Source organism: Ornithorhynchus anatinus, chromosome 1, assembly GCF_004115215.2.
Source record: "Ornithorhynchus anatinus isolate Pmale09 chromosome 1, mOrnAna1.pri.v4, whole genome shotgun sequence".
Taxonomy (NCBI): domain Eukaryota; kingdom Metazoa; phylum Chordata; class Mammalia; order Monotremata; family Ornithorhynchidae; genus Ornithorhynchus; species Ornithorhynchus anatinus.
The window spans coordinates 166969758-166983065 of record NC_041728.1 but is presented as its reverse complement, the minus strand read 5'-3'; the positions used below and the strand labels follow the sequence as shown (position 1 = coordinate 166983065).

The 13308-nt window shown below is 42.2% G+C and overlaps 1 protein-coding gene and 1 non-coding gene across 2 annotated transcripts in view; both read right to left on the bottom strand.

The window, feature by feature from the left end:
• EPHB1 (EPH receptor B1) overlaps positions 1–13308 on the bottom strand; it is a 652092-nt gene that overhangs the window by 275144 nt on the left and 363640 nt on the right. The gene's annotated exons all lie outside the window — the stretch shown is intronic.
• Positions 6618–6755, bottom strand: LOC114815730. The gene has a single exon (XR_003763537.1). It is a non-coding gene; the product is annotated as a small nucleolar RNA SNORA7 (small nucleolar RNA).

Here is a 13308-nt window from a genome sequence, read left to right as displayed (position 1 = left end):
GCACAGAGAAGTTAAGTGACTTGCCCACAGTCACACAGCTGACAAGTGGCAGAGCCGGGATAGATACATAAGTTGAAGGTTTAATAAGATTTGAGGTACTGATAATGAGTAGGGGAGAGGTTGATAGAGGTGCTGAGATGGCGGAGCTAAAACCAATGTGTTTGAAAGTTGTTGAGCATGCATGGATGGTTGAATTCATGGAGCTAAGTCTGACAGTTCTATCCACGCTTAGTGCAGGAAAATATGGTCCTTTCTATAATCAGACCTCTACTCCATTTATATAGTACCTTTCTTCAAGCAATCATAATGCTTTTTGTAGGTTTTAATCTCAGAACTGTCAATTTTACAAATCATTTAAGAACTAATTTCCATCCCTACAGATAGGTTTAAATAACCATTAGGCTTAAAAACAATTCCACATCTTTCTCCTCAGTTAAAGGTCTCCATCCTCCCTCTTTGCGCATGTCTATAAGACATTAGTCAATCAATCAACCACATTTATTGCACATACTGTGTGCAGAGCACTATACTAAGCACTTGGGACAGTACAACACAACAATATAACATACACATTCCCTGCTGACAATGAATTTACAGTCCAGAGGAATGGAAAAACTGGGGATCCAACCCACTCATCACATATGGAAATTGTAGGATGGGCATAGGAATGAAAACTGTGTAGCACTGAATCCTAACTCTTGCACTTGTCTGCTGCATGACCTCGGGCAAGTCACTTATCTTCTCTGTGCCTCAGTTCCCTGATCTCCCAAATGGGGAATCATTATCTGTTCTTCCTCATGCTTAGTACAATCCTTAACACTTAGTAAGCACTTACCAAATACCAGTGAACATAAGGACACAAATAAATTTCTAAACACTCCAAATAGATTTCTAGTCATACACAGGTGTGAACACATCTAAAGACTGAGAATCTGAGTCCCAGAACACTTCCAGCCACATTATCCCGAGCATTTGCTGAGCTCCTGATGAGACAGTGGGAAACCATGAATTTCTGGGAATGGCATTGTCTATCTCCTGCAATGAGAAGGAGCGAAGCCTAGTGGAAAGAGCATGGGCCTGAAAGTCAGAGGACCAGGTTCTAATTGTGAGTCTGTTCCTTGCCTGTTGTGTGACCTTGGGCACCTCACTTGGATTGTCACCTATAAAATGGAGATTTTACTCCTTTTCTCCCTTCAACTTAGACTGTGAGAGCCATGTGTGACAAGGACTGTGTCAGACTTGATTATCTCATATCTACTTCAGTGCTTAGGACCCGGCTTTGCCCAGAGTAACAAGGTTGTTTAACAAATAATACTATTATCATTATTAGTATTATTATTACTATTAATCATCACTACTATTATTATGGCATTATTACTACTGACTACTACTATTATTACTACTGACTACTTATTAACAGTACATTCCCATATTCATTCTGATTGATCTATTTATTTATAGATATCTCTATGTCTTTCTAACTTTGTTTTGTCTGTCACCCCCTTCTAGACTGTGAGCCTGTTGTTGGGTAGGGATTGTCTCTATCTGTTGCCGAACTGTACTTTCCAAGTGCTTAGTACAGTGCTCTGCACACAGTAAGCACTCAATAAATACGATTGAATGAATGAATGAAAGTTGTAGTATTAGCTCCTTTTGGACAGGGGAGCATGTCTCATATTTCTGTTGAACTTCCTCAAGAGCTCAGTACAGTGCATTATACCAAGTGGACACCCAATAAACATCATTATGAACCATAAGTAATAGAAAAGAGAAGCAGAGATTTAGCTAATTTTGTTAGGGCTCGCTGCTTGATTTCCTAGGTTTCCAATAATCAATCAATCATATTGACTAAGCACTTACTGTGTGCAGGGCACTATACTAAATGGGAGGGTACAACACAAAAATATAACAGTCAGAGCCCCCGCCCACAATGAGTTTACAATCTAGAGGGATTGGGATTTCTGCCTTCCTAACAGCATTACTTTGTAGACACATTTCTGAATGGTTATCCCTATTCCATTTTAGTTTTTTGGCCATTTCTGCCCATATTCCATCTTGTGTTTTTGAAGTTTGTTTTCTCTCCTTCTGAGAATACTCTCCTAGGTGTTCATCCTAATGAACATTATGCTACTCATTTCTTCAGTCCACCAGTTAATCAATAGTAAAATATTGAACATTCACTGTACTAAGCACTTGGGAGAGTACAATACCATTTTTATTATTATAACAATATAACAGAATTGTAGATATGTTCTCTGCCCAAGAATGAAGTTAGTCTAAAGGGGTCATTTTTAATTGATTCTGTTATTCTGTGGTCTACCTTCTCGCCCCTGGTGGTTGGTGTCACCTGAGTGAGTATGAAAGTGAAAAATCATGATAATAATAACAATAATGGTACTTGTTAAATGCATACTATTTGCCAAGCACTGTTCCAAGCACTGGGGTAGATGCAAGTTAATCATTCGTTCACTCATTCATTCAATCACATTTATTGAGGCTTACTATGTGCAGACCACTGTATTAAGCACTTGGAATGTACAATTCAGCAACAGATAGAGAAAATCCCTGCCCAACAATGGGCTCACAGTCTAAACGGGGGAGACTAACAACAAAACAAAACAGAACAAAACAAGTAGTCAGCTGGACACAGTTTATGTCCCTACATGGGGCTCATACTTTATATCCCCATTTTACAGATGAGTTAACTGAGGCACAGAGAAGTGAAGTGACTTGCTCAAGGTCACAAAGCAGACACATGGCAGAGCCAGGATTAGAATCCAGGTACTTCTGACTCCCAGGCCCTTGCTCTATCCACTAAACCATGCTGTTTCTTGGAGAATTTCAAATCAGATCCCTGATCATCTCTACGAATTGAAGGGATACCCATCTAATCATAACAATAATAATTATAGTATTTGTTGTGCTTACTATGTTCCAAGGGCTGTACTAAGCACTGGCGTATATACAAGATAATCAGGGCCCACTTTCATTCATTCATTAAATAGTATTTATTGAGCGTTTACTATGTGCAGAGCACTGTACTAAGCTCTTGGAATATAAAATTCGGCAACAGAAAGAGACAATCCCTGCCCAATATCGGGCTCACGGTCTAAACGGGGGAGACAGACAGCAAAGCAAAACAGAACAAAACGTAACAAAACAACATCATCTCACAATCTAGGAATGAAAACAGGTATTAATAATGTTGATATTTATTAAGCGCTTACTATGTGCCGAGCACCGTTCTAAGCGCTGGGGAAGACACAAGGAAATCAGGTTGTCCCACGTGGGGCTCACAGTCTTAATCCCCATTTTACAGATGAGGTAACTGAGGCACAGAGAAGTTAAGTGACTTGCCCACAGTCACACAGCTGACAAGTGGCGGAGCAGGGATTCGAACTCATGACCTCTGACTCCAAAGCCCGTGCTCTGAATCTCTATCCATGAGATGAGGGAACTGAAACACGGAGACACAGTGGATAGACCTTGGGCCTGGGAGTCAGTAGGTCATGGGTTCTAATCCCGGCTCCGCCACTAGTCTGCTGTGTGACCTTGGGCAAGTCACTTCACTTCTCTGGGCCTCAGCTATCTCGTCTGTAAAATGGGGGTTAAGACTATGAGCCCCACATGGGACAGGGACTGTGTCCAACTCTATTTGCTTGTATCTACCCCAGTGCTTAGGCCATTGCCTGGCACAGAATAAGCATTTAATCAATACCATCATTCTTATCATTACTTGTCCAAAGTCACATAGCAGGCAAGGCTGGGATAAGTAGTCAGGTCCTCTGACTCCTGGGCCTGGGCTCTATCCACAAGGTCACCCTGCTTCCCTGCAATCCATCTGCATGTGAGGATAGGTAAGTTCAGACCGGAGGAAGGGGGATTGGGGAGGTCATTCCAGTGGAATTCATTCTAGGACTACGATTCCATTTTCCGGACAAGGGAAGGAAATACCATTTCCATGCGTGAGAAAAAATTGGAGTCCCATTTTGTTGACTGAAATGAAGGTGACTGTTGTGAACATTCCAAAAAGATTCTGAATGTTACCGCTATCTCGATACAATAACACTGTAACTCAGCTCAGCTTCACCCGCATCTTCAATTCGTAGCTGGATAGAGAAGATTGATTACCCTGTGAGAAGGCAAGCAAATAAATAGCAATACGTAATCCAATCATTCTGATGCTCCCCTCATCAACTTTTTCATAAGGTAAATCACTTGGGAATCACTGAATCCTAAACAGCATGCACCTATGAAATCATTTTTTTTCTTAAGAAGACTCTGACTGGAGAGAAATAGCATAATTGGATATGATTTTTGAAAACGCAACAATTTGGAAAAAGAAGATAGTGTGGTCTCAGTCAATCCAATTGGTCAACTGTGAGTACATTTTGATTGCTGTCATCCCTCTTTAGTTTGTATTAAATTAGAATCTCATTATATCTTGCCTTGAATTACTTCTCTAGGTCTCCCGTGGCTTCAAATTCTCCTGGTTCATATTACAGGTGCTGCTTTGATGAATGTCTCCATTACAGAGGAGCAGCTTGGCCTAGTGGAAAGAGCATGGGCCTGGTATTTAGAGGATCTGGCTTCTAATCCCCACCTCTTCTACTTGCCTGCTGTGTGGTCTTGGGCAAATCGCTTAACTCTCTGAGCTTCAGTTTTCTCATCTGTAAAATGGAGACTCAATACTTGTTCTTTGTACTACTGAAACTATGAGCCCCATGTGGGACAGGGACTTTCTCAGAACTGATTAACTTCTAGATGTGAGCTCATCCCTTTAGAGCTCGTTGTGGGCAGGGAATGTGTCTGCTTATTGTTTATTGTACTCCCCCAAGCTCTCCATTAGTACAATGGTCTGCATGCAGTAAGCACTCAATAAATATGATTGAATAAATGAATGAATGAATTTATCCCAGTGCTTTGAACAGATACATAGTAAGGGCTTGACATGTGGTAAGCAGTCAGCAGACAAAATAATAATAACAATGATAATAATAATATTAAACAATGATGATAAATGCTCAGTTGATATCCCAAAGCTAAGCTTTATTCTTATTAATAATAATAATGATGATGGTATTTGTTAAGTGTTTACTATGTTCCAGGCACTGTACTAATCACTGGGGTGGGTATAAGCAAATTGTGTTGGACACAGTCCCTGTCCAAAATGGGGCTCATAGTCTCAATCACCATTTTACAGATGAGAAAACTGAGGCACAGAGAAGTGAAGTGCCTTGACCAAGGTCACACAGCAGACAGGTGGTGGTAACAAGATTAGAACCCACTACCTCTGACCCCCAAGCTCTTGGGAGAGTAAAATCCAAAAATGAACAGACACATTCCCTGCCCACAGTGGCTTATTGTCTTGGCCTTGGGGGGGGAGACATGAACACAAATAAATACAAATAAATAAATGATTGTGAGAAGCCACTCACTGCAAAGCAAAATAATTACTATGGCTGTATTTGTATGAGCTTATTTTGTGCCAGGCACTATACTAAGTGCTGTAGGGGGAATTCAAGCAAATCACATTAGACCCACTCCCTGTCCCATGTGGGGCTCACAGTCTTAAAACCCATTTTACAAACACGGTAACTGAGGCCCAGAGAAGTGAAGTAACTTGCCCAAGGTCACACAGCAGGCAAGTAGTGGAGCTGGGATTAGAACCCAGATCTGACTGACTCCCGGGCCTATGCTCTATCCACTAGGCCACTGCACACTCCCTCATCTTAGCCCAGCAGCAACCTCCTGATCGAAGGGTCATTCATTCATTCAATCGTATTTATCGAGCGCTTACTTTGTGCAGATCACTGTACTAGCACTTGGAAAGCTAGTACACTTGGAAAGCACTTGGAGAAGCAGCGTGGCTCAGTGGAAAGAGCACGGGCTTTGGAGTCAGGGCTCATGAGTTCGAATCCCAGCTCTGCCACTTGTCGGCTGTGTGACTGTGGGCAAGTCACTTAACTTCTCCGTGCCTCAGTTCCCTCATCTGTAAAATGGGGATTAAGACTGTGAGCCCCACGTGGGACAACCTGATTCCCCTATGTCTACCCCAGCGCTTAGAACAGTGCTCGGCACATAGTAAGCGCTTAACAAATACCAACATTATTATTATTATTATTATTGAAGTACAATTCAGCAACAGATAGAATCAATCCCGGCCCACCAATGGCTCACACTCTAATTCCATGGGTAAAGAGAAAGAAAACGTGTGATAATAATGATGGCATTTGTTAAGCACTTACTATCCAGATGTAAGTACTAGATAGTGCTCTGCAGGTTTGGCTTCCCTGAAGAGATTACTGCCATGTGTGGATCATTTGTGAGAGGAAGTGCAGATTGTGCTAGATGGTGGAAATGATGAGAGATTCTCTGGAGGGTGTGTAAGAGCTGGACTCTAGATCTTGTCTTATGCTGTGGATCCATTTCCGACCCATAGCGACTCCACGGACAAATCTGTCCCAGAACACCCTGACTCCATCTGCAACCATTCTGGTCATGGATCCACAGAGCTTACCTGGTCAACATCTGGAAGTGAATTACCATTGCGCTCTTCCTTGCAATAAACTTGAGTCTCCGCCCATGCCACTGCTGCCCAGCACAGGTGAGCTTTGACTTGTAGCAGATTGCCTTACACTCACTAGTCACTGGCCAAGCTAGGAATGGAATGGGTAGGCCTCTGCTTGACTCTCCCTCCCATAGTCGAGACTGGTAAAGTACTGGAAGCTCTCCAGATGCCATCCTGAGAGAGGAGACTCTCGGTAACCACTCCATATTGGCAATCAAGTTGAGGGGAGCACTTATGTTTGTATCTGTCATTTATTTATTCATATTAATGTCTGTCTCTCCCTCTAGACTGTAAGCTCACTGTGGGCAGGGAATGTGTTTTTTTTATTGTTATAGTATAGTCTCCCAAGCGCTTAGCACAGTGCTTTGCACACAGTAAGTGCTTAGTAAATACAACTGAATGAATAAATGATGAATGAACAAGGACACTTGTTTCTCTCCTTCAAGTTTTTGGACTTGCAGGCTTGCTCATTCTCAGCCAAACGCACGGAAACCTTGAAGCAGGGTGAAGGCACCTCAAATGTGATTGAAGATCTTCCCCCCTAAGTCTCTGCCCTCAATATGAAAACTTAGCACCTCAGCCCCTGGAAGCCTTTTCCAACAAAGCCCTCAAAACCAGAGCACTTATAATAATAATAATTGTAATTAGGGTATTTGTTAAGCCCTTACTACGTGCCAGACATTGCACTAAACTTTGGGGTGGATACAAGCAAATTGTGTTGGACACAGTCCCTCTTCCACTTGGAGCTCACAGTCTCCATCCTCTTTTTACAGATGAGGCAACTGAAGCACAGAGAAGTGAAGTGACACAGAAGTGACACAGTAGTGAAGTGATTGGCCCAAGGTTGCACGGGAGACATGTGACGAAGCCGTGATTAGAACTTATGGCTTCTGAGGCCCGTGCTCTATCCACTATGCCATGCTGCTTCTCATGTTTCTACTTTATTCTTGCTTGGCATTGGAAGAGACCAGGATCATGGAATCAGGATCCCCAGTATACACTCTAGGAGGCTTTTCCTTGCTTTCTCTTCACCCCGAGGTCTTGGGAAGTGTCTGGCAAGAATGACTACATACTAAAGATTCTGCTAAGTCCTAGGAAGATAATAATAAGAATAATAACAATAAATGTGGTACTTGTTAATTTATTATGTACTAAGAACTGTACTATGCACTAGGATACATAGAAGATAACCTCTTCAGGTCCAGACCCTCCCACAAGGAGCTTGTAATCGAAGGGGGTGGAAGAACAGGCATTGAATGCCCATTACATAGATGAGGGATCTGAGGCACAGAGGACTTAAGTGACTTATTCAAGTTAACACAGCAGACAAATAGGAAAGCTGGGAGTAGAACGCCAGTTATCTGACCTTCAGGCTCATGTTCTTTCCTCTAGGCCTCTAGAGACTGTAAACGCGTTGCGGGTAGGGAACATGCTTACCAAGTCTGTTATTTTGTACTCTACCAAGTGTTTAGTTCGGTGCTCTGCACACAGTAAGCACTCAGTCAATACGATTGACTGATTGATGATTGAAAGGGCATGAACTCAAACCATTTTCCAGAATAAAGAGAAGCCAGCTGGAAGAAGACTAAAATCCTGCGGCCCTTTGGTATCCTCCTCCCACTCTTCTCTCCTCATACAAAAGCCACCCTGAAGAATGCCAAGGCTTCCCAATATAGACTACCTTGCCTTCAAGTGACAGATCGGGGTTTCCTCTGAAGAACCTAATGAGTTGCAATAAAAATAATAATAATGGTATTTGTGAAGTGTTTACTATGACCCAGGTACTATACTAAGCCCTGGGGTGGAAACGAGCAAATCAGGTTGAACACAGTCCCTGTCACAGTCTTAATTCCCATTTTACAGAAGAGGTTACTGAGGCCCAGAGAAGTGAAGTGACTTGCCCAAGGTCACCCAGCAGAAAAGTGGCACAACTGGGATTAGAACCATGTCCTTCAGATTCCCAGGACTGGGCTGTATCCATTAGGCCACGCTGCTCTTCAGAATAATAATAATGTTGGTATTTGTTAAGCGCTTACTATGTGCCGAGCACTGTTCTAAGCGCTGGGATAGACATAGGGGAATCAGGTTGTCCCACATGGGGCTCACAGTCTTAATCCCCATTTTACAGATGAGGGAACTGAGGCACAGAGAAGTTAAGTGACTTGCCCACAGTCACACAGCCGACAAGTGGCAGAGCTGGGATTTGAACTCATGAGCCCTGACTCCAAAGCCCGTGCTCTTTCCACCGAGCCACGCTGCTTCTTCAGAACTGGGGCTGGACTCAAAGCCCCAGAGTCCTGCTGTAATAATAATAACAATAATAATAATGAGGGTATTTGTGAAGTACTTACTATGTGTTAATCACTGTTCTTTATTGCTCCTTGATCTCTGGAGTAGTGCTCTTCCCCTCCCAGGGGCCACGATTAAAGGGACCAGCAGCCTGAATCTTCAGCCCAGTCCTCAGAGTAAAGCTATCCACCGACTCAAGGCCCTGGATTTCCTGCCTCGGGAAGCAGGAGGGCACCAATGTGTGATTCTCTGGCCATTCCAGGCAAGCGGCCCCAACAGACACATCAATGAGAGTGTGACATTGATGCTGACAGTTGAGATGACATAGACTGAGACAGCCCGGGCTGGCGGGAAGCCCGGCAGAGATGGGGTCATTTAGTTCAGGCAAAAAGAGCCCTATATGTGACAGCCCATGGAAAAATGCTGTCAGGAGGCTCATCTTTTAAGGCTTGCTCTTATTGTTATCAAGAGTGTGGTCACTGTCGTAATAATAATAATCATACGATGGTGATGGTGATCAGAAAATATTTCTTCTCACCACTCATGGCTTTCTTATCTTGTTGAGAAACTCAAATGCTAAGGCTTCACCGGACTGCATTTCTGTACTATGTCAACCCTCAGGAAACAGGGATTCTGTCCTCCGTAAGGTCCATGAAGTTTTGGCACTGTAGTTGCCTAGGAGAGCCTTAAGAGTAATTGATTGAAATGGTAACATTCTTGAGTTTTGTTAAAGAGACATTGACTCAAGTCTTCTGGGAATGTGTCTGTTTATCGTAATGCTGTACTCATCCAAGCATTTAGTGCAGTGCTCTGCACACAGTAAGCACTCAATGAATAGAACAGACTGACTGACTCTCCCACCACTTATGTACTTTTTCCTACCCATAGTCAACATTTGTGTGCATATGTGTGCACGTGTGTGTGTGTGTGTGTATTTACACATATATATGTGTGTGTGTGTATGTGTAAGTGCTTCACAGGCCTGGAAGTCAAGGGTTCTAATCCTGGCTCTGCCACTTTTGGGCTGTGTGAGCTTGGGCATGCCACTTAACTTCTCTGTGCCTCAGTTACCCTATCTGTAAAATGAGGATTAAGACTGTAAGCCCCAAGGGAGAGAGGGACCGTGTCCAACCTGATTTGCTTGTATTCCCCCCCGTGGCCTTAGTAAAGTGAGAGTTACGGAGAAGCAGCGTGGCTCAGTGGAAAGAGCACGGGCTTTGGAGTCAGGGCTCATGAGTTCGAATCCCAGCTCTGCCACTTGTCGGCTGTGTGACTGTGGGCAAGTCACTTAACTTCTCTGTGCCTCAGTTCCCTCATCTGTAAAATGGGGATTAAGACTGTGAGCCCCACATGGGACAACCTGATTCCCCTATGTCTACCCCAGCGCTTAGAACAGTGCTCGGCACATAGTAAGCGCTTCACAAATACCAACATTAAAGTGCCTGGCACATAGTAAGTGAGTAACAAATACCACAATTTTAACACAATACCACAATAATACTAATTATTAGTAGTATATACATACAATAGAAAAACTCCTTGGGGGCAGAGATCATGTCTGCCAACTGTTCTTCCCCGAGGTTCTAGTACAGTGCTCTGCACACAGTAAGTGCTCAAAAAATACCATTGATTAATTGATCAGTTATTCTATTTTCATTACTCTTCATGTAAGAAATTTTATATCTATCTCCCCTTTAAGTGTAAATTTCTTGTGAAGAGGGAACTTATCATTACTTTATTTTGTCTTCCCAAGTATTTAGAAAAACGTATCGTACCTAGTTGACACTCATTAAATATAATTACTCTTCCTCCTAAAGCATCTTCCGTCAAATGAACAGAAAATCATTTGGAGGAGAGTTGGATGGACAGAGAGGATTGGATGTGAGTTGTACTAGGCCATGGCTATTCAAACTCCAGAATAGAGAGGAAATGGTTATTTAAACCATGGGTAACAATAATAATGGGAAAAAAAAATGAAATGTTTCTGCAAAAGAGAATTCTCTCTGCAAAGTTAAAGGACTGAAAAAAATGTTTGGAGCTAAATTTGCCTTCTTCATCGACAATCTTTACTGAAATTTAGTTAATTCTATGAGCTGAATTGCATATTCAGAAGATGCCAATTCTCCCATTAGCAATAGTCACTTGAAGGAAACGTGCTTTGGCGAACTTATAAATGACAATGTTGATGAATAGCAACTCTAATCATTGTTTAATATTCCTGAGGACTAAGGACTAGTTTCTATAGTATCGCTAGGAGGGACAGATGAATTCTTCTGGTCTTTCTTTCTCCCAAAAGAATGTTTTCTATTAGTCAGTCATCCCAATCGCATTTACTGATCACATAGCATGTTCAGAGCACAGGAGACAGGATCAACCAATCCATCAATGGCATTTATTGGGTGCTCACTGTGTGCAGAGCACTGTACTTAGAGCTGAAGAGAGTACAATTGAACAGAGCTTGTAGACATGTTCCTGGTCCAAGATTAGCACATACTCTAAGGTCAATTATCCTCACTTTGCTCGGTCTTATCTCTTGCCGAGGAAAAGGTTTGCTGAAGAAGAGATCTGCCTTCACTTCATTCTCTTCCTCCTTTTCAATCAATCTATCAATCAATGGTATTTATTGAGCACTTACTGTATAGAGGGACATTACAATCTAGATATCATCTCTCATCATCTTCATCTTTTGGCCTTTACAATTCATGTGTCTAGACCCTACCTTTTCACCCCGATGTTCTCAGGCCTTATAGATAAGTAGTCCTGGAATGAAACTCTCCAGTGTTGCCAAGTGGATAGAGCATAGGCTTAGGAGTCACAAGGACTTGGGGTTCTAATCTGGGTTGTGTTATTTGTCTGCTGTGTGATCTTGGATAAGTCACTTCACATCTCTGGTCTCAGTTATCATATGTGTAAAATGGAAATTAATATAATTAATTAAAAAATTTTTTAATACTCTGAATCCCATGTGGGACATAAACTGTGTCTATATTGATTAGCTTGTATCTATCACAATGCCTCGAACATAGTAAATACTTAACAGATATCATTAAAAAAGTGGTTTTTCTAAAACTTCCCGTGTCTATTTTATTTCAATAGTGGTGAAGAGCTGAGCTGAGTCAAGTCCACTGGAAGGCAGTAAATCACATCAATTGAGAGCTTACTGTGTGCACAGCATTCTACTAAGCACTTGGGAAAATACAATATAACAATATAACAGAAAAATGCCTTTTCCACAGTGAGCTTTCAGACTGTCCAATTCAGTTCCCGAATGAATACCCACACACCCTGAGAGATAGGAGACTGTGTGGCCTAGTGGAAAGATCATGGGCCTAGGAGTCGGGAGACCCAACATCTAGTCTCAGGTCTGCTATTTATCTGCTGTGTGACCCTGGGCAAGTCATTTAATCTTTATGTGCCTCAGTTTCCTTCTTTGTCAAAAGGAGACTCCTCTTAGACTGTGAGCCCTGTATAGGATGGAGACTGGGTCCAAACTGACTATTTTCTATTTAGCACTTTGCTTGATACATAATAACAAAGCTCATAATTTATCATAATTACTATGATTTTCATTGCTGACAGTGGTACTATGAGTTTGTGGATACTGAATAGGCCTCTAAGACACCTCTTTCTCTTCGTGAATAGGGGCAAGGAGAGGGCCCTCACAGAATTTATAGTATATATCAAATCTGGTCCTTTTTATTTACTGAATATCTTCCCCAGTGTTGAGATGATAGAGATCATTATTAATAATAATTGTAATATTTCTTAAGTGCTTCTAGAGTAAAGCACTTTACCTAAGCACTGGGGTAAATATAAGACAATCAGTTTGAACACGGTCCCTGTCCCACTTGGGATTCACTGTCGAAAGAGAGGGAAAGCAGTGATAATGGTGGTATTTGTTAAGTGCTTATTATGTGCCAAGCACTGTCCTAAGCACTGGGGCGGATGAAAGATCATCAGATAAGATACAGTCCCTTTCCCATATGAGGCTCATGGTCTAAGCAGGTGGGAGAACCGGTATTGAATCCCAAACTGAGAAGTTAAGTGACTTGCCCAAGGTCACAATGGAGACAAATGGAAGTGGTGGAGCTGAGGTTAGAACCCAGGTCTTCTGACTCCCAGGTCCATGCTCTTTCCACTAGACAACACTGCCAATAACGTTTAGACACATAATTCTAAGAAACCAAGGGCAAGCAAGGAATCAGTGACTTTGTAATCTAACTAGTCCTACAAGACCCCTCAATTTCTTGGTGGGCTTTACCATGAACCTCCCATATTTTCCTAATGAGTGGGAGGACTTACTGATGTCAAAAGATCACTTGAGTGAGCACATAATAATAATAATAATATTTGTTAAGTGGTTACTATTTGTCAAGCACTAAGTGATGGGGTAGATCAAAGCTAATCAGTTTGGACACCGTCCACATCCTACATGGAGCTCACAGTTT